At 39.1% G+C, this 21,887-nt stretch overlaps 1 pseudogene; it reads right to left on the minus strand.

Annotated features, from left to right (window-relative positions):
- Nucleotides 1-4,897: 4,897 nt before the first annotated feature.
- Nucleotides 4,898-11,402, minus strand: LOC147361757 (large ribosomal subunit protein uL11 pseudogene; annotated as a pseudogene).
- Between the last annotated feature and the right edge of the window lie 10,485 nt (nucleotides 11,403-21,887).

Here is a 21,887-nt window from a genome sequence, read left to right on the forward strand (position 1 = left end):
CCACATCCTCACCAACACTGGTCATTTGGGTTCTTTTGATAGCAGCCACTCTTACAGACATGAGGTGATATCTCATGGTGGTTTTGATTTGTGTTTCCCTGTGCTTCCAGGTGGCCCAGTGGTGAAGAATCAGCCTGCCAGTGCAGGAGATGCAAAAGACACGAGCTCAATCCCTGGGTCAGGAAGACCCCCTGGAGAAGGAAATAGCTACCCACTCCAGTACTTTTGCTTGGAAATTCCCATGGACAGAGGAGCCTGGGCTAAAGTCCCTTGGGTCGCAAAGAGTAAGGTATGACTGAGCACAGCAGTACAAGCAAGTTGAGCACCTCTTCATGCATCTGTTGACTGTATGTCTAGTTATGAGTCATTTCTGCATATTGCTGTTAAGGACCATAATATGTTTTGGGGAAGTAAGATTAAAATGAAACTTTAAATGTTTTTCTCGGTGGACTTTTTAAGAGCTGACTAAACATCACCTTTCACTAGGCGTAGTGATTTGCTTTAAATTACTGAATCAGAGGAAATTTATGAATTCTACAAGGTTTAACTCCTAATATTTTGTGTTCATCTGTGACTAAAACAAAAGTTATCTGTATTCTATGGTGAATCAAACTTTGCATGTGTGAATGCTCATTTGCTTCAGTCATGTCTGACTCTTTGTGACCCTATGGACTGTAGCCCGCCAGGCTCCTCTGTGCATAGGATTCTCCAGACAAGAATACTGCAGTGGGTTGCCATGCCCCGCTCCAGGGGATCTTCCCGACGACAAGGATCGAAACTGCTTATCCTGCATCTCCTGCATTGCAGGTGGATTCTTTACCGCTGAGCCACAGGGGAAGCCCTTATATCTTAAATGAAAACCTTATATGTAATTAAATTATATCTTTAATTCAGTGTAAAAATTATTTAAACAAATCTGATTTGCATTTAATTTCCATCTTAGATTTGTGTACAGACAGTGCTTGTTAGGTAAGCATTATAGCTGGGCTGTGTCCAACAAACCTGCTTATTTCATTTAATGAAAATAATATAGTTTAAAAGAGATTTTTAGCCATTAATGTTTAACTACTACTGTAGTTTTCAAAAGAAGCATCTATAGGCTTAAGAGACATATATTGATGCTTGTAGAAAATTGCAAATAGACATAGTTTAATTACTTTTTAAAATACTTTTAATTACTTTAAAAAATACTTTTATATTTATAGAAATTATTTCTTCTAGGGAAAGTGTATATATATATATATGTGTGTGTGTGTGTATTTGCATGAGTGTATATAAATTATCTGGGAATTAACAAGTATATATGTGTATATATGTACATACACATTCATATCTTGAATAGGAAACTAACTTTGGTCTAAAATTCTCTGCACATTATGAAAATCCCTGACTGGAGTTAAAGTAAAACCACTCTGACAAGTGTATAATCATTGTAAAGGTTGTTAGAGCTAATTTAGATGGACTTGTACACATGTAAATGTTAGTAATGTTTTAATCTTATGAAATTCTCTAGTAAAATCTTAGATTCCTTATGCTCTCAACAAGATTACTACCAAAAACCAAATGTGGAATATACTGAGTTTTCAGACAGCAGAAAATAAGTTTTGTCATTTCCATTGTTTCTTTTGACTTCAAATTTTGACCCCTTACACGCATTGCATGTGTACGTTCTAGGTTGCTCAGTCACGTCTGACTCTTTGTGACCCTATGGACCATAGACCGCCAGGCTCCTCTGTTCATGGGATTCTCCAGGCAAGAGTACTGGAGTGGGTTGCTACACCCTCCTCCAAGAGGTCTTCCATGCCCAGATATTATACAGGAGGCTTTGTTGACAACAAATGCTATAAGTTTTGAGCATTAATTTCCTGTCTAATTGATACCATGGTTGGGAATCCTTGATTTAGAGGCACTGAATGTGCATAATCAATAATAAAAGCTATTTTGCAAAATGAATGATTTAATATTATGATTTTAATATGCATAGAAATATATAGTAAAGCCATTCTAATCTATAAAACAGATAGGAGTGTAATTGAATTAAAATAAAAATCCACATCTTCAAGAATAAGTCCCAAATGATATGAATGATACGTTTTAGTTCATTCAAAATTATGCCTTTATGACATATAAACATAGTTGGTATTTAAATAACAATTACAGTCAATAGTCTATTCTTTAAGAGCTAAAGGATAGGAGCTCTGTCCTGCACATGTTCAGTGAGGACAAGATGAAAACAAATTGCCTGAAGTTTTATTTGTGTCTTAAACATAAAAGAGATCAAACTGCCAGCATTCATTGGACCATAGAAGAATTCTGAAAAAATTCTGCTTCCTTGACTATGCTAAAGCCTTTGACTGTGTGTATCACAACAAACTGTGGAAAATTCTTAAAGAGATGGAAATACCAGCCCACCTTACCTGCCTCCTAAGAAATCTGTATGCAGGTCAAGAAGCAACAGTTAGAACTGGACATGGAATAACAGACTGGTTCCAAATAGGAAAAGGAGTACGTCAAGGCTGTATATTGTCACCCTGCTTATTTAACTTCTATGCAGAGTATATCATGAGAAACAGTGGGCTGGAAGAAGCACAAGCTGGAATCAAGATTGCCGGGAGAAATATCAACAACCTCAGAAATGTAGATGACACCACCCTTATGGGAGAAAAAGAACTAAAGAGCCTCTTTTTTTTTTTCCATCTGTGACAGATATATGTTTTAATTCATATTATCATACAAAATAAAGTCATAAATTCTTGGCTATATGAAACTTTTAGTATTTTATTCATTTTCATAGTTTTACAGTATTAGTAAAAATAATGACCATTATAAATAAGTATAAAATGGAAGTTGATGAAAAAATAACCCCAAGTCTTCCTTGACTCCCACCCTCCCACCAAAAAACTAGCTAGTATATGGCAAATATCCTTTTCACATATTATCTTTAGGCATATATTCACTTTGTAGTGGTGGATGGTTTAATCGCTAAGTCGTGTCTAACTCTTGTGATCCCACAGACTGTAGCCTGCCAGGCTGCTCTGTCCATGGTGTTTTCCAGGCAAGATTACTGGAGTGGGTTGCCATTTCCTTCTCCACTAAAGAGCCTCTTGATGAAAGTGAAAGAGGAGAGTGAAAAAGCTAGCTTAAAATTCAGTGTTCAAAAACAAAGATCATGGCATTTGGTCCCATCACTTCACGGCAAATAGATGGGGAAACAATGGAGACAGTGACAGACTTTGTTTTCTTGGGCTCCAAAATCACTGTTGATGGTGCCTACAGCCATGAAATTAAGACACCTGCTCCTTGGAAGAAAAGCTATGACCAACCTAGCCATCACATTAAAAAGCAGAGACATCTCTTTGCTGACAAAGGTCTGTATAGTCAAAGTTATGGTTTTTCCAGTAGTTATGTATGGATGTGAGAGTTGGACCATAAAGAAGGCTGAGCACTGAACAATGGCTTTCAAACTGTGGTATTGGAGAAGACTCTTGAGAGTCCCTTGTACTTAAAGGAGATCAAACCAGTCAATCCTAAAGGAAATCAATTCTGACTATTCATTGGAGGGACTGATGCTGAAGCTGAAGCTCCAATACTTTGCCCAACTGATGCAAAGAGCCAACTCATTGGAAAAGACCTATCCACTGGGAAAGATTGAAGGCAGGAGGAGAAGGGGACGACAGAGGATGAGATGGTTGGATGGCATCAATGAATCAATGGACATGAGTTTGAGCAAACTCCAGGAGATGGTGAAGGACAGGGAAGCCTGGTGTGCTGCAGTCCAGGGGTCACAAAGAGTCGAATAAGACTGAACGATTGAGCATCAACAAAACATGAAAGACTTGAAGCACATGCAAAAGTTGTAAATTTAGACTATTATTGTAAAATGTTGTAAAACCTATCTGCTGAAAAGTTGCATTGTGTATTGAGAGTTTACCTATATTAGAAGATGAACAAAAAACTGCATTTGAATTTTCCTTAGGGTTCAATAGTAGAAAGTTATTTTTCTTTATTCTGCCCTGCATACTAAGTATTTGAAGGCAGAGATTCCTCCCATCCTCCATCACTGCTATACAAGTATACACATTTGATAATAGTGTATACAGTTAATGGGAATGTCACATTGTTCATCTTTTTTTTTTTTTTAACCACTGAGACCAGAGAATATTTTGTGGTCTGGGTATAATTTAAAAGATGCATTCTTATGAAGAACTGATTTCTTTTATAAACAAAATACACATGCCTTAAATATTTCTTCATTTTAAAATGTGAATATTTGCTCTCACAGCTACATTCTGGTGTGACTTAATAATCAGCTACATATGAAGTATTCAAGATAAGAGTACAGCAGTGCTGACTTAAGAATTTTACAAAGTATGACTTGTGGGCAAAATCAACATAGAATGTTTAAAGCCACTCACCTTACTGTTTTTGTTTTTACCTTGCTTTCTTCCATTTTCAGAATCCATGTATCTCATTTGATACAAGGATTCCAGTGGAGGCTCTTAGTTTCCCAAGGCTAGTAGTCATCTAGTGTTTCCTTACTGTGCATGGAATGCCTTGAGAAAGTGACTTCTTTAGCTAAATTAATAAAAATAGGAGGGAAAATGCTTAGGCCAGCTTATTCATGCCCCTCCAATATAGTTCTATAGTTGATAGCTATGTAGATATTAATGATTTTTTGAGCAACTAACCTGGTTCTAAAATGGGATCCAGTTACTCTCAAACATTTCCATCTTAGAAGCCTTAACACTTAAAAATTTTGAAGCACCCAGAGGACATTTTTTTCATCCACTGGTTGTAAACTCTTTATTATTTTTCCTTTCTTTGTAGTTCTTAACCAGTTGCACATTCCACCACACCACTGTTGATGTCATCTATGACATTGTGAGGGTGGCAACTATCAGCATTGCAGCCCACAGACTGACCAGTCGCCAGGATCTCTTTAATGGTTCCAGAGAGTTCTCTGGGTAGAGATTGATGCCATATCTGCTGGGCAATGTTGATAATCTCATCAAAAGTGATGTTTCCACTGTGCTTAATGTTTTTCTGCTTCTGCCTCTTGGTGGTTCCTTGAGGGCTTTGAGGATAAGGGCAGAAGCAGAAGGTATCACCTCAGCCTTGGCCTGTCTGTTCTGAGTCGTCATTTTCATTTTAATCCTCAGACCCTTCCAATCACCAGTTGCCCTGGTGGTGTCACCATCAACCTCTTTTGGAAACAGACCCAGGGGGCCGATCTTGGGGAGCAGGGCAGACACGACACCAACTTCCCCACCGGTACACCACAGGTACACGACTTTGCTTCGTTGGGCTTGGTGGCTCAGTTGGTAAAAAATGTGCACGCAATGCAGGAGACCCAAGTTCAAACCCTGGGTCGGTGTTTGAACTTCCCCTGGGTCGGGAAGATGCCCTGGAGAAGGGAATGACAACTCACTCTGGTATTCTTGCTTGGAGAATTCCATGGTTAGAGGAGCCTGGCAGGCTACTGTCCATGGGGTTGCAAAGAGTTGGACATGACTGAGTGACTAACACATGCTTAGGCAGTATGGTGGAGGCGGCTGGTGTCAGGTGAACCCAGATTCTGGACTACTGAAGAAATTTACACCTTTGCCTCCTCTGAGCTGAAAGTTGAAAGCCCAGAGGAACTTTGTAAGTTATATCTGTTGATTTGTAAGTCATAAATTTAAGTAATAATTTTAAGAATATTAATGTATTTTAAAATAAAAATAAACACCTTACAAGTTAACAGATAACGTTTCGATTAAAATAGCTATTTCCTTTAAAAAAGTTAGAAGAGTAGTATTGTTTTGCATTTAATAAAATGCAAAATCTGTTTGATGTCTGACCTAGGAAGACAACTGGAGTCTCCTAAATAATGAAAGGAAAGTGCTTACTGAAATTGGCAATTTAGGAAGTCGGTGGTGATCTATGTCAAAACAATTTTGAAGATACTCATTTGAAGGCAAAGACAGTGTTTCTTGCATATCATTTTATCCCGAGTCTGGTTCAGTGCTTTGCATGTAGTAGACGCCAGATGATATCCAGGAGGTAACTGAACCATCCTGCAGTGGGTTGGGATATGAACAGAGGGTGAAAATACGGATTCAGGGGGCACAGACACCACCTTCAAGGCACTTGGTTGAGAAAAGGAGCAAAACAAGGTCATAGATGGATTCAGGGCAGGATCAGAGAGGGCTGTTTTTTGTTGCTGTTGTTTATAAGAGTGTTGCTATGTGAGGAAACAAAAACAGCAGAGAGAAACTGACAACACAGCAAAGAAACGGGATGACTGGGGGACCGATGAGGGGTGGGGGAGGATAAGATATGTATCATCCAGCAGAGCGTTTCATACTTTAATAAGTATATGAGAACCTAGATCTTCTTAAAGTGCAGATTCTGAAACTGTCTGTTTCTAACGAGCACCTGGGCTGCTGGTCTGAGGACCTCAGTTTGAGAAGGGAGATTCTAGAGCCCAGATGCAGAGCTGAACCTTGGAGGAGGAGCAGAGAGATCTGAACATCCCGGCTGATGGAACTTTTTTAAGAGAGATTTTTTTTTCCCCTCTAATATCCAGTTAGTACCCTTTTCCTTTCTAAATTCCCTTTCTAATAATTTCAAATTTCAGTGTTCTCACAATGTTTGATGGACAGCAAGATACTGAGGTTATGGCATAAAATGCAATGGTTCTACTATTTTTAAAATGAGACGTTATTAGGATCACTAACAATTATCTAAATATCATTGCTTCATAAACAGAGCTCAGACTTTGGTGTTAGACATGGTTTGATTCTTGGCTCTGATTCTGAGTGGTTTTGGGCAAACTATTAACATCTTAAGTAGGAGTACTTTCATGCAATTTTTTTTCTTTTGTCTCTTTGTGAGAATTACATATGTATCAATAATACATAAAGACCAGCACACAAGAAGTGGTGGCTATTATTATCACATCACTCCACAAGTGCATTAGGCTGCATCGAATATAATTTCAAAGTTGGTTTCATAAATTATCAGATTCATCTAATTTTTCAAAGAATTTAAATAACAAGGTGGAATGAACAGATCAGGCTTTGTTTCTATGCACAAGAGAACTGTGCATATTTCTTCTGTAACTCGGACATGGTTTAACTTTTAAAAAAATCTCAAAATAGCTCAAGTTAGCAGGCATGCAATTTTAGCAAGGTTGATTGGAATTTTGGCCTTTCCTGTAAGTAAGACTAAGCATACTGCTCATTAGAAAACATTTTTATCTGAATCTTTTATTCTTAGGGGCCAAGAATGCTGTTTTTCTTTGATAGCTAGGTTTACAGAAGGTGAAGAAGTGAAGTGAAGTCACTCAGTCGTGTTCAACTCTTTGTGACCCGGTGGACTGTAGCCTACCAGGCTCCTCCATCCATGGGATTCTCCAGGCAAGAATATTGGAGTGGGTTCCATTTTAATCACCTTAATTAATTATTTCAACATTTTAAGTTATTATTATTATTCATTCTTCATTTACAACTATTTGAATTTTGACAAATTTCAATATAGTGACAAAACAATATATATTCAATATAAGGTTATAATATAAGCCTATTTTAATTTTAATTACAACTGCTATGAAGAAAGGGCTTCCTTGGTGGCTCAGACAGGAAAGAATCTTCCTGCAACGAAGGAGACTTGGATTTGATCTCTGGGTGGGGAAGATCCGCTAGAGAAGGGAATGGCAACCCACTCCAATATTCTTGCCTGGGAAATCCCAGGGACAGAGGAACCTGGTGGGCCATAGTCCATGGGGTCACAAAGAGTCAGATGTGACTGAGTGACTAACACTTCTTCACTTTCTTATGAAGAAAATGTGGATAGACAATATTTCCACTTTTCACACTTGGACTTCCTGTGCTGAGAACACAGTTCTGAGCTCCAGGAATTTGAAGGTGACTGATCATTGCCCTGGGGCCAGGTCTATGTGGGCTGGCTAGATCTCAGGGAGGGAGCCGGAAGCACAGAAAGTAATAGTTTCTTTCTCTGTTGCTTTGAAAGCATCAAGAAGGAATGTCTCCATTTGTTTTTTTTGTTGTTGTTGTTATATTTTTAATGCTCAGTACTAGGCCTTAAAAAAAATTTTTTTTTTAATTATTTACTTAGCTGCACTGGGTCTTAGTTGCGGCTTGCGTGATCTTTGTTGCGTCATGCTGGATCTTTCATTGTGGTGCACATGGTCTCAGCTGCCTTGTGGCTTGTGGGATCTTAGATCCCTCAGTTCAGTTCAGTAGCTCAGTCATGTCCGACTCTTTGTGACCCCATGAATCGCAGCACGCCAGGCCTCCCTGTCCATCACCATCTCCCGGAGTTCACTCAAACTCACGTCCATCGAGTCAGTGATGCCATTCAGCTGTCTCATCCTCTGTCGTCCCCTTCTCCTCCTGCCCCCAATCCCTCCCAGCATCAGAGTCTTTTCCAATGAGTCAACTCTTCGCAGGAGGTGGCCCAAGTACTGGAGTTTCCGCTTCAGCATCATTCCTTCCAAAGAACACCCAGGGCTGATCTCCTTCAGAATGGACTGGTTGGATCTCCTTGCAGTCCAAGGGACTCTCAACAGTCTTCTCCAACACCACAGTTCAAAAGCATCAATTCTTCGGCGCTCAGCCTTCTTCACAGTCCAACTCTCACATCCATACATGACTACTGGAAAAACCATAGCCTTGACTAGATGGACCTTTGTTGGCAAAGTAATGTCTCTGCTTTTGAATATGCTATCTAGGTTGGTCATAACTTTCCTTCCAAGGAGTAAGTGTCTTTTAATTTCATGGCTGCAATCACCATCTGCAGTGATTTTGGAGCCTAAAAATATAAAGTCTGACACTGTTTCCACTGTTTCCCCATCTATTTCCCATGAAGTGATGGGACCAGATGCCATGATCTTCGTTTTCTGAATGTTGAGCTTTAAGCCAACTTTTTCAGTCTCCACTTTCACTTTCATCAAGAGGCTTTTGAGTTCCTCTTCACTTTCTGCCTTAAGGGTGGTGTCATCTGCATATCTGAGGTGATTGATATTTCTCCCGGCAATCTTGATTCCAGTTTGTGTTTCTTCCAGCCCAGTGTTTCTCATGATGTACTCTGCCTCTAAGTTAAATAAGCAGGGTGACAATATACAGCCTTGACATACTCCTTTTCCTATTTGGAACCAGTCTGTTGTTCCATGTCCAGTTCTAACTGTTGCTTCCTGACCTGCATATAGGTTTCTCAAGAGGCAGATCAAGTGGTCTGGTATTGCCATCTCTTTCAGAATTTTCCACAGTTTCTTGTGATCCACACAGTCAAAGGCTTTGGCATAGTCAATAAAGCAGAAATAGATGTTTTTCTCTTGCTTTTTCCATGATCCAGCGGATGTTGGCAATTTGATCTCTGGTTCCTCTGCCTTTTCTAAAACCAGGTTCCCTCACCAGGGATCAAACCTGCATCCCCTGGATTCTTAACCACTGGACCTCCTGGAAAGTTCCTTCATTTGGTTTTCTTTATGAAACACATGCAGAGGGCAAAGAGGAGGTTCATAGAAGGTTAAAAAAAGAATAAATTGAGATTTATTGAGATAAATTTAAGTCAATTTTCCAGACTATCCCCAGGCACATTTTACTGGAACTTTTATTCTTAGTATTCACAATATTGCAAATATTTAGCTCTCCCTTATCAATAATATAATCATCGTTGATCTCTTGCATTGGTAGAATATGCCAGGACGGTGGGAGATATTAATGTAGTACAATGAGTATTGACGTTGGTAGCATGTTTTCATGTACGAGGTGATGAGGAGATGCAGAAATGTCAGCCAAGCTACTTGACACCAATTTTAGTTGAGGTCTGTGGGCCCAGTGCTATTAAGATCCTGCTTGACTTTACTTTGAAAAGTTTTTCTCCTTCTTTTTCTAAATCTTGTAATTGTATGTCAAGTACCAACTTCATAATTCATGCTCCTACTCTAATCATGCTTTTAAGAACTTTAAGAATTATAAGCCCAGGGATCTTTTCAAAAGGATCAGACTAGAAATGGATGTTTATGTTGGGTGTCATGTTAATTTACAACCACTGTCCTAACCTGACATTAGATGTATCCAAAGATATGGCAATAAACATGCAGGATAGTGATGTCTGATTCTGAAAAACTTACTTATTCACAAGAATTTATTTTCTCCACTGTGTGTTGGCCAAATATGTCAGGATAGCAATTAAAAGTAGATCTGAAAATTTATAGCTCCTGATCTTTTAATTTAGCATCCAGTAAACTTTTCTGTCAGTGAGTGCTTAAAGAACAAAACACTTCATTGGCAAAGAATTTTTCTTGCGGGATTACATTGCAATTATTTTGCAAATGATGTGAAATTTCTACAAGCCACTAGAAGAGCATAAATAATCTTATCTCTAAAATTTGAATTTAAGTCAAAATACTCCTAGTATTTTATCAAGTTCATATTTGTGTTTGACTTTTGAAGGACCAGCATTTATGTGTCTTGGTATCTCTGCTAGCTAGCAACTCAATAAATATTTTTTGTTGCTCAATAAATATATGCTGATTAATTAATTTTATTTTTTCACCCATGTTAATGTTTTAACTTTCCTAGTCATGAATTTTTGTGCAGTTGTAAATTTGGAGATTAAAAGGAATTCTGGAAGGACAAATCCTATTAAGGTAAAATTTTTCTCTAATTTCTAAAGCAGAATCAGAAAAAGTTAACTCGTTAACATAATTAAATTGGTAATTTATTGCATGTGTTGTCAAATAAAACTTTTATTTCAAAATGGTGAAAAGTTTGGCTCTTGGAATTTATCAATTTAGATTTGTTTTTATATATGTTACAGGAAAATAAAAGTTATTGAAAATTTGGCCATGACATAATGATTAATAAGATTTTAGAAAGTGAAGTGATAGGTAAATAACATTCTTCTGGCCTATTCCACCACTAGGAGAGTAAAATCAGTTCATAAATGCATATGATCCCCAGATATCTCTTGAGTACTTCTAAATCTTTGATCTTTTGGAGTTACAGCTCTTTTAATTTTCAGATACAATGCTTTGAATGACCATCTCAGCTTCCCCAAATATCTCCAAGAATTCTTTTCAAAAACTAAAAAATAAAAGTTTATTTGGTTGTGTTGGGTCTTGGTTACGGCATAGGAACTCTTAATTGCAGCGTGTGGGACCTGGTTTCCTGAGCAGGGGTCAAACCTGGGCCCCCTACATTGGGAGCAAGATGTCATAGCCACTAGACCAGCAGGGAAATCCTCCAAGGATTCTCAAGAGTGAACATATCTCCAGATTTCTCTGGTTCAGCTGTGTACTTCTGCAGAATTCTCATTGCCTGTTTCAGTCTCTCAACTACGCCAGACACTCACCTTTCCCAGGTAGCACATGGCCTCATGCAGAGCATTGCCATACCCTCAAGATACCACTAACAAAGCTGTGTATCCAACTTTGCTGAAGGTCTCCACACTTCAGAAAAGAATTAGAATATAAAAATGTTCGCCACTGCCTTAAACCTATACTTTGAATACAACTATTTCTGGAACCTAAACGCTTCTGGAAGTTAAACACTTTATTCAGCTTCCCTGCCTTTCTGCCTTACCTCAAAGTCCACCCTGTTCTCATTTGTTGGAGAAATACTTTTCATAAATGTTAATATTTCCCAAGGCCAAATTCATGCCAGCTTAAGAATATTCCACTATTATTATCTATGGGTACTATTAGAATATTCCACTAATATTACCTATGGGAGTTGGTTTCTAACTAGGACTCACTAGACATCCTTAGACACAAGAAGACACACAGAAATACATCTTCTAATGTTTGGTTTGTAGTGAAAGTGGTGGGGGTGGTAATAATTCTAACAAAGCAATACAGGATAGCTGTTGGCATAACGAATTCTGTTTCTACTGAGGTTTCTGGGCTAGTAGGAAGTAAGCTAACTCCTCCTGATGTCTTTTGATCTCCTTTGGGTCCCTTTTGGGTAAAACACACACTCACGCAAGATCTCCCAAGTTTGAACAATTATTCTCAGAGACTAGACCATCTAAGTGTATATTATAGAAAGGAAATACATCTCTAAAGCCATTACTTTGCTGACAAAGGTCCATCTAGTCAAAGCTATGGTTTTTCTAGTAGTCATGTATGGATGTGAGAGTTGGACTATAAAGAAAGATGCACGCTGAAGAATTGATGTTTTGAACTGTGGTGTTGCAGAAGACTCTTGAGAGTCCCTTGGACTGCAAGGAGATCAAACCAGTCCATCCTAAAGCAGATCAGTCCTGGTTGTTCATTGGAAGGACTGATGTTGAGGCTGAAGCTCCAATACTTTGGCCACCTGATGTGAAGAACTGACTCATTGGAAAAGACCCTGATGCTGGGAAAGATTGATGGCAGGAGGAGAAGGGGACAACAGAGGATGAGATGGTTGGATGGCATCACTGACTCAGTGGACATGAGTTTGAGCAAGCTCAGGGAAGCCTGGCGTGCTGCTGTCATGGGGTTGCAAAGAGCTGGACGCGACTGAGAGACTGAACTGAACTGAAAGCCAGTACATCTCATGAAGAATTTTTCCTGATGGTAGAAAACAGCATTCTACATTTTACACAGCAAAGTTTCAGACCCTTTCCCCGCTCTGTTTTCCTTACCTAGATCATGACCAGAGGTCTATCTCTGAAAAAATAAAATGGCACCTATTATAATACTTTTTCAAATAACAGAGCCATAGACCCCTGATCACTACCTCTATTTATCCAAAGATCCAACAGAAAATATCTGATGTGTGTAATCTATGGGGATATGGGTGTGTCTGTGTTTGTGTGTGTATATATGTAAAGTTCTGTGTGTGCTAGGTCTCTCAATCATGTCCGACTCTCTTTGGCCCCATGGACTGTAGCCCACCAGGCTCCTCTGTCCATGAGATTTCCCAGGCAAGAATACTGGAGCAGGTTGCCATTTCCTACTCCAGAGGATCTTTCCGCCCAGGGATGGAATCTGCATCTCTTGTGTCTCCTGCATGCATGTGTGTGTGTGTGTGTGTGTGTGTGTGTGTGTGTGTGTGTGTATGAAAGCTTCAGTTACATAGGATTGAAATAGTTTGGCCTGACTGGTATATTTCTGTCCACAAGTGTCCATGGTAGAGTCATGGATGGATCATTCTTAGTCCAAGAACTCCTGGTAGACCAACGATTTACCTCAGAGACCCTTGTGAGCATTCTAAACTGATGTTTACATTCAAGGAAATCCCTTTGCCTTCTTTCACAAAGGACCTTCTGAAGGAGCTGAGCCAAGGCTGGCCTCTTCCATGGCTATTTCCAACCCCTGAGGGGACACCTGACTCTCCTCTGTGTAGACTGAGATTTCATGGCTGTGCTGGAACTCTGAGAATAGCCAACGGCTTCATTTCATAGCTGTTTGTAACATCTCTTCACTCTGCATGGAGGTGAGCGTGAGGTGTGCTGGAGATCACCTTTCTCCCACCACTGCCTCTGATGACTATTAAGGGAGAATCTGGGAGCACAACCTGGGTCTCTTTTTCCCCAGGCCAGTCTATTTTATAGTTTTGAAATCCTTTCCTTTTTGAAGCTAACATATTAATTGATATCTATGCACTATTCACAGAAATAGGAAGAATGAAAAATTTGGGGGGACTTCCCTGGTGGTACAGCGGGTGAGAATCTGCTTGCCAATGCAGGGTACCTGGGTTGGATCACTGGTCCAGGAGGATTCCACATGCCACAGAGCAACTAAGCCCATGCACCACAGCCACTGAGTCCATGCTCTAGAGCCTGTGCTCTGCAACTAGAGAAGCCATCGCAGTGAGAAGCCTGCACGCTGCAATGAAGAGTAGCCCCACTCACTGCAGCTAGAGACAGTCCATATGCAACAACAGACTCAGTGCAGACAAAATAAACCCAACAAAGACTTCTAAACATTTCTAAACAATTAAAGACACTTTTTAAAATATAGTTTGAATTTTTAGCAGTTTCCTATAATAGAGGGCTGTTCCCTCCTGCAAAGATAAAATGAAATATTTTATATTTCAAAATATAAATGCAAATAGTTATTACAATTCTAAGTTAATAGTACAGTAAATGTTGTGCTTAATTTTTTCCTGCTTTTTAGCAGAACAAGCTGAACAAACAAAAAGGCTGTTGCTCTGATCAAGAAAACTTAATGAGAGGTCAGGTAGAACTTTCGTACTGAAACATAAAAACAAAAAGGGAAAAAAATGTTTTAGAGAAAACAGGGCTTGACTATTTTTATCTTTGACTATCACTACTAAATATATCCATTTAGGGAAAAACACAGAGTTCATTTTACTCATTCCACTAGGTTGCAGGAAAAGAAGTTTAGTAAACAGACATTCTCTGCTTCTTTTTTCCCAGAAACCCCAATAGTTTATTTTAAAGCTAATTCTAGGGTAAGTCCTTTTGATCTTACTGCTATCACTTAGAGAATTATAGTGTGGTTTTGCAAATCTGGCTAGAATGCAGGACCTTAACAACAACAAAAAAAGAAGTCTTAGATTCTATGTTAAATACTTTGAGTTCAATGATAGGAAACTTTTGTAGATGCTGGAAAAAAGGAAAAAAAAAAAAAAAAACCCAAAGCCTTAAGATCTTTACAGTAGGAAGAAAATAACCAGCTACTCTTCAAATTATGGGGTTGGCCCCAAGTTTTGAAAGCTACCATCTCTGCCGGTCTCCTAATGAGCTGTCTGTGCACACAGGGGAAAGTCAGTAAGTACCAAGGGCTTCTCTCTAGTCTGGCCATCTCATCTAGCAGATTCAAAAGACATGTTTAGGATCCCTGCCTTCATCCACTGGGCAGAACACTCATCATCATCAACATCTTATGTGACGAGTGTCCAGCTCAGTCACCTTGGTACTCTGTGATGACCTACATGGAGGAGTGGGGGAGATTTAAGAGGGAGGAGATATATATATATTCACATAGAGCTGATTCACTTTGTTCTATAGTAGAAACTAACACAGCATTGTAAAGCAATTACACTCCAATTAAAATAAAAACTGTACTGAAGCCTTCCTCAATGTTGGTCTGCCTTTTGGAGGAGTGATATGTGATTCACCTAGGGTTTTTTCCCTTTCTGCTGCCTGCACATCTGTATTCCTCCCTCTTACCTTCATTTCTTAAACATTGTCTGTAGTACTGTGTCTACTTTTTTCTCACTGGCTCCCATTTCCAAATATAGAATGAAACCTACCTTTCTGAATACCATTATGGAAGTACTGACATTTGTAATCCTTTAATTACTGACACTGAAGGATGTATTTTTATAGGTAAAGATGGGATACTGAGAACTTTATCATTATATATGTATATTTTTTCTCTTTACATGAACTTAATTTTTTCCCAGGTTTAGTGAGATATAATTGCCATATAATATTGTGTAAGCTTAAGGTGTACAACATAACGATTTGATACACATGTAATCACGAAATGATTACCACCGTAAGGTTAGTTAACACTTCCATCACTTTATGTAATTACCATTTCTTCCTTTTTTGTGGTTACAACACTTAAGTTTTATCTTTGTAACTTTCAAGCATATAATATTGCTAACTATAGTCAGCATGTGAAAGTGTTAGTTGCTCAGTCGTGTCCGACTTTTTGCTACCCCATGGGTTGTAGCCCACCAGGCTCCTCTGTCTAGGGAATTCTCCAGGCAAGAATGCTGGAGTGTGTAGCCATTTCCTTCTCCAAGGGATCGTCCCAACCCAGGAATCGAATCTAGGTCTATTGCATTGTAGGCAGATTCTTTACTGTCTGAACCACCAGGGAAGCCCCATGCTGTACATCAAATCCCCAGAGCTCATTCATCTTAAATCTGGAAGTCTTTATCCTTTGACCAATATCTGCCCATTTACATCAGCCTCTGCCCTGGCAGTCACCATTCTAGTCTCTATTTCTATGAGTTTGGCTTTTTAAGATTATATGTTTATTTTTTCTTCACCCACTTAACTGCCAATAGACACTTCAGTTGTCTCCATGTCTTGGCTATTGTGAATGATGCTGCCAGGAACATGGGGTTACCCTTCAAGAGAGTGATTTCATTTCCTGAAAATACACATTCAGAAGTGGAATTACTGGACTGTATGGTAGTTCTGTTTTGAATTTTTTGAGGAACCACCATACTATTTCCCACATGTAGCTGTATCAATTTACATTCCCACCAACAGTGTACAGGGTTCCCTTTCCCCCACATTCTTGCCAACGCTTGTCTCATCTTTTTGATAATGGCCATTTTAACAGGTGTAATGTCACTGTGATTTTGATATGCATTTCCTGAAGGTTAGTGATTATGAGTATCTTTTTGTGTGTCTGTTGGCCATTTGTCTTCTTCAGAAAACTGTTTTTTCTTTAAATCAGATTTGTGTGTGTGTGCTATATGAATTCCTTATATATTTTGGATATTAACCCCTTATCAAATAGATGGTTTGTCACTGTTTTCCCAATTCTATATCTTAACTTTTAATTTTGCTGATGGTTTCCTTTGCCGTGCAGAAACTCTTTAGTTTGATGTTGTCCCACTTGCTTATTTTCACTTTTGTTGCCTGTACTTTTGGTGTCATCCAAAAATCATTGCCAAGACCACTGTCAGGCAGCTTTCTCTCTATGTATTCTTCTAGGCGTTTATGGCTTCTGGTATTACAATTCATTTATTTCCTGTTAATTTTTGTGAATGGTATAGAATAGGGGTCCAATTTCATTCTTTAACATGTGAATATCTAGTTTTTCTGACACAGTTTATTGAAGTGAGTCTACCTTCCCAATGAGTATTCTTGGCTCCCTTGTCAAATATTCAGATCAGATCAGATCAGTCGCTCAGTCGTGTCCGACTCTTTGCGACCCCATGAATCGCAGCACGCCAGGCCTCCCTGTCCATCACCAACTCCCGGAGTTCACCCAGACTCACGTCCATCGAGTCAGTGATGCCATCCAGCCATCTCATCCTCTGTCGTCCCCTTCTACTCCTGCCCCCAATCCCTCCCAGCATCCGAGTCTTTTCCAGTGAGTCAACTCTTCGCATGAGGTGGCCAAAGTACTGGAGTTTCAGCTTTAGCATCATTCCTTCCAAAGAACACCCAGGGCTGATCTCCTTCAGAATGGACTGGTTGGATCTCCTTGCAGTCCAAGGGACTCAAGAGTCTTCTCCAACACCACAGTTCAAAAGCATCAGTTCTTCGGCGATCAGCCTTCTTCACAGTCCAACTCTCACATCCATACATGACCACAGGAAAAACCATAGCCTTGACTAGATATTTGTGAGTTTATTTCAGGGCTATTGATTCTCTTCCATTGGCCTATGTGTCTGTTTCTATGCTAGTATCATTCTATTTTAATGACTATAGCTTTGTAATAAAATTTGAAATCAGGAAGTATGATACCTCCAGCTTTGCTCTTCTTTCTTGAGACTGCTTTGACTATGAAGGATCTTTTGTGGTTCTGTAAAAATTTTAGGATTGTTTTTTCTATTGCTGTGGAAAATGCCATTGGGATTTTAATAGGGATTGCACTGAATCTATATAGGTCACTTTGACTAGTATTAACACTTAACAATATTAATTCTCTAATCAATGACAAAGGCTATCCACTCCAATATTCTGGCCTAGAGAATTCTATGGACTGCATAGTCCATGGGGTCGCAAAGAGTTGGACATGACTGAGAGACTTTCACTTCAATCCATGATCATTGGATATCTTTTCATTTAGAATTTGTGTCTTCTCTAATTCCTTTCATCAGTCTCTTGTAAATTTCAGTACAGAGATTTTACCTCCTTGGCTAAATCTAAGTATTTTATTGTTTTATAAATAGGATTGTTTTCTTTCTTTTTCAGATAGTTTGTGGTTAGTGTATAGAAATGTAAATGCTTTTTGTATGTTGATTTTGCATCCAAAGATTTACTGAATTATTTTATTAGTTATAAGCTTTTTTAGTGGATTTTTTAGAATCGTCTCTGTGTAAGAACGTATCATCTGCAAACAGAGAAGATTTCATCATACTTAATATGTTTTTTTCATCTACCTTCCAGGAGTGATTCTTCCTGTTAATAAAAGTTTTATAAGCATGAGAAATATACCTGCAATTCAGATGTTGGCTATCTGAACCTGTAAGGGCTGACATCTTTATGAACCTTATCCATCCAGGATATAAAGCTCAGTTATTTTATAAGTGTTTCCACTGTACCTGTCTCTTCTTGCAATAATTTCAAGCCACAAGGTCCCTTCATTCTTATGATTTTTGCCCCAGGCATTGTTCAGCCCAGTGCTCCCCTGCCTCTTCCTCTTCCATAGCTCAGAATAACTCCTTTTTCTCCAGTTCATCTAAATCCTCTCTACTCTACCCCACCCACTTGCTTCAAAACACCTGGACCTGAGTTACCCATCTACTGAACCAAAGCATTAACTGACAAAGTCAGTCTCTCCCTGAGGAGCCGTGGTTCTCAGCTGGTGGTGGTTTCTCCCCAGGAGACATTTGACAGTGTCTGGAGATGTTTTTGATGGTCACATCTACAGAGGTACTACTAGCACCTCGTGGGTGGAGGCCAGGGATGGTGCTAATATATTACATATACACGACAATCCCTTACGACAAAGAATTATCCAGCCCAGCTTCTCAGTAGTACACCTGTTGAGAAATCCTACTGAAAAAAAAAAAAAAACTTAAATAAGCTTTAGTAATCATTGGTATTTTCTACTCTGCTCCTATTAATGTTTGATTACTTCTGTGCATTGAGTTACATATTTTATACCCTCCTCCCCGACACACCAGTCAACAAACAATTGTTGAAAACCAGATACATGTCAGGCAGGGTCAGGCATTCCTAAGTTACTTATGGTTTTATGAGGAAAACAGGTGACATTTTTATGAAACATACCCAGCTGGAATACAAAGCTCAGTTATTTTGTTAGAAGAGTTTCCACTGTACCTGTCTCTTCTTGCAAGAATTTCCAGCCACAGAGTCCCTTCATTCTTACAATCTTTGCCCCAGGCATTGTTCAGCCCAGTGCTCTCCTGCTCCTCCCTTTTTCATAACACAGAGTTACTGTTCAACCTCGTGATTGAAGGGGCTATGATGACATAAAGAAGATGTACCTAATGTAGCCCAGGATGATCTGCAAGGATTTTTGGAAGGATTCTCAGAAGGAAGAGGTCTGAATTGAGCCTGGAAGAATATGTAGGAGAAAGGCAGGAAAAGGAAGGGAGAAAGGCACATTTCTCACAGAGAAAAACATGGGTCAGGACACATGATTAGAAAAGAGGGCAGTAGCAAGTCCTGAACCAGGTCGACGTGATGGCAACCATCAAGATGGCCCCTAAGTTGGCAACTAGGAGTCCTAAAGGAGGAGTTAATTGGGTGGCATGATAAGATTGAATTTTAGAAAGGTCATACAATTCCTGAAAGCTAGCTGAGAGCTAATGAACTAAAGTGGAAATGAGAATGGGGAAGAGGGGCCAGTTGGAGTGATATTGAGGAGACAGCAAGGACAGGACTGGGGATGGGGCAGACATGGAGGTGAGAGATGAGGAAGTCCAGCATGACCTCCAGATTTCAGGTGTGGTACCATTTACAAGTCAGGGAAAGCAAGGGGAAGCCTGCGGGATAAGACAGAAAATCAATTTTGGAAAATCTTTGTGTCAGACAAATATTTTCATTTATAAAAGTAGTTTACATGTCTCTACTGCTGAAGAATTGATGCTTTTGAACTGTGGTGTTGGAGAAGTCTCTTGAGAGTTCCTTGGACTGCAAGGAGATCAAACCAGTCAATCCTGAAGGAAATTAGTCCTGAATATTTATTGGAAGGACTAATACTGAAGCTGAAACTCCAGTACTTTGGATGGGAAGAGTCGATTCATTAGGAAAGACCCGATGAAGGCAGGAAGAGAAGGGGATGACAGAGTATCAGACGGTTGGATGGCATCACCGACGCAATGGACATGAATTTGAGCAAGCTTCAGGAGCTGGTTAAGGACAGGGATGCCTAGTGTGCCGCAGTCCACAGGGTCACAAAGAGTCAGATATAACTGAGTGAGTGAGCAACAACATACATGCCTTTTGCCAAAAAATTGTAGAAGAGAGATAAATATGAAATCTCCATTCAGAAATGCCAGCATTAAACTTTGGGTGAAGGTGGTTTTTTTTTTTTTTGGCTGTGCTGAGTGGCTTTCTGGATCTCAGTTCACTGACCAAGGATTGAACCTGGGTCCCATCACTGAAAGCTGGCAATCCTAACCACTAGGCCATCAGGAAACTCCTATTTTTTAGGGGGTGGGGTTTCTTCCAAATTGTTCTGTGTGGAAAAATTACACACAGAATGCAATCACATAAGAAAACAGAAAATCACAAAAGCAAATGCAATCACATAAGAAAACAGACTCTTATGTGAATCATCTAAAGGTATGATTTCAATACCTTTAGACCATGAAATTTTTGTACCTGGTTTTATGTCCCTGGATATGTTCTGTTGTCTACTAGTTTACAGTATATGGGAGCTTGAATGGAATTTGTACCCTACTGTTCTGTGAAAATTGTATAAATCTTGTGTGTTAGTCGTTTAGTTGTGTCCAACTCTTTGCGACCCTGTGGATTGTAGCTCACCAGGCTCCTCTGTCCATGGAATTCTCCAGGTATGAATACTGGAGTGGGTTGCCATTTCCTTCTGCTGGGGATCTTCCCAACTCAGGGATCGAACCCGGGTCTCTTGCATTGCAGGCAGATTCTTTTAATTATATTGGTTCATAATGCTTTTCTTTTTTTTTTCATTTTCTTTTTTTTTTCATAATGCTTTTCAGGTCTACTATATCCTTCAACTTTTCTGTATATTCATTCTAATAAGTTTTGAGAGTTTGATAATGAAACTCCAACTAAAAATCTTAATTTCTCTACTTAAAAAATTGAAATTTATAGTGGAACTATATGTAATCTTGTTCTCTATTTTCCGAGTCTCCTATAAATGTGTTATCATATTTTCATAATTTAAAGAATAAAAGAAAAAAGAAAAATACAATCACAAATTTTATCACTTTATAGATGACTTTCCTTCCACTTTGTAATATATATATATATTTCATAAGCATATATTTCTGTTTTACTATTTATTTTATGCTGGAGTATAACCAATTAACAATATTGTGATAGTTCTAGATGTACAGCAAAGTGACCCAGTCATACATATACATGTATCCATTGTAATATATTTTTAAACATCTCTCTGTGTCATGGACTATCCATTTACATTTTCACTGATTGCACAATATCTCATTCTATGGAAAAACCATAATTTATTCCACCATCCCTATTGTTTAGATTGCTTTGAGGATCTCATTTCTAACAAATCATGCATAATGCCATCACAGGTTGAGTCCTCCAGAGACTCCAGAGACGGACAGAAATGCCATTTGAAGCATAAGATAGTTATCAGGGACTGACGCCAGGTAAGTGAAGAGGGAAGGAACAGGAATGGGTGAGGGAGAAGTTGAACTCTGACACAGGCTGACAGCCTCAACAGTCCTCACTTATATAGAAAGAGTCCATCAGAGTTGTCCCGAATTGGGTGGAAATGACAGGACTTTTTATAACTTCAAGTCCTGGGGCCACTTTCACTGGACATGGCCTCAGGCGAGGCTGCGCTCTGCAGCTGAGGTGGACTTCTAAAGAGAGATTTGGCTAGTGCCTCTATGTGTCCACTGAGGATACTCCTTTTATGCATATATCTTTACCCATATCCTTAGGATAAATTCTCAGAAGTAGAATTGCTGCAGTAGAGCAAGGGCATTTAAAAAATTTTAATATTTATTGCCAAATTACCTTCCAAAAAGATGGTCATTTTCTCCTATCAACAGTTCATTTCACCACTAATGTACAAGAACATG

Source organism: Bos grunniens, chromosome 12 (assembly GCF_055505025.1).
Source record: "Bos grunniens cultivar Pamir isolate PY7600 chromosome 12, Bosgru_T2T1.0, whole genome shotgun sequence".
Lineage (NCBI taxonomy): Eukaryota > Metazoa > Chordata > Mammalia > Artiodactyla > Bovidae > Bos > Bos grunniens.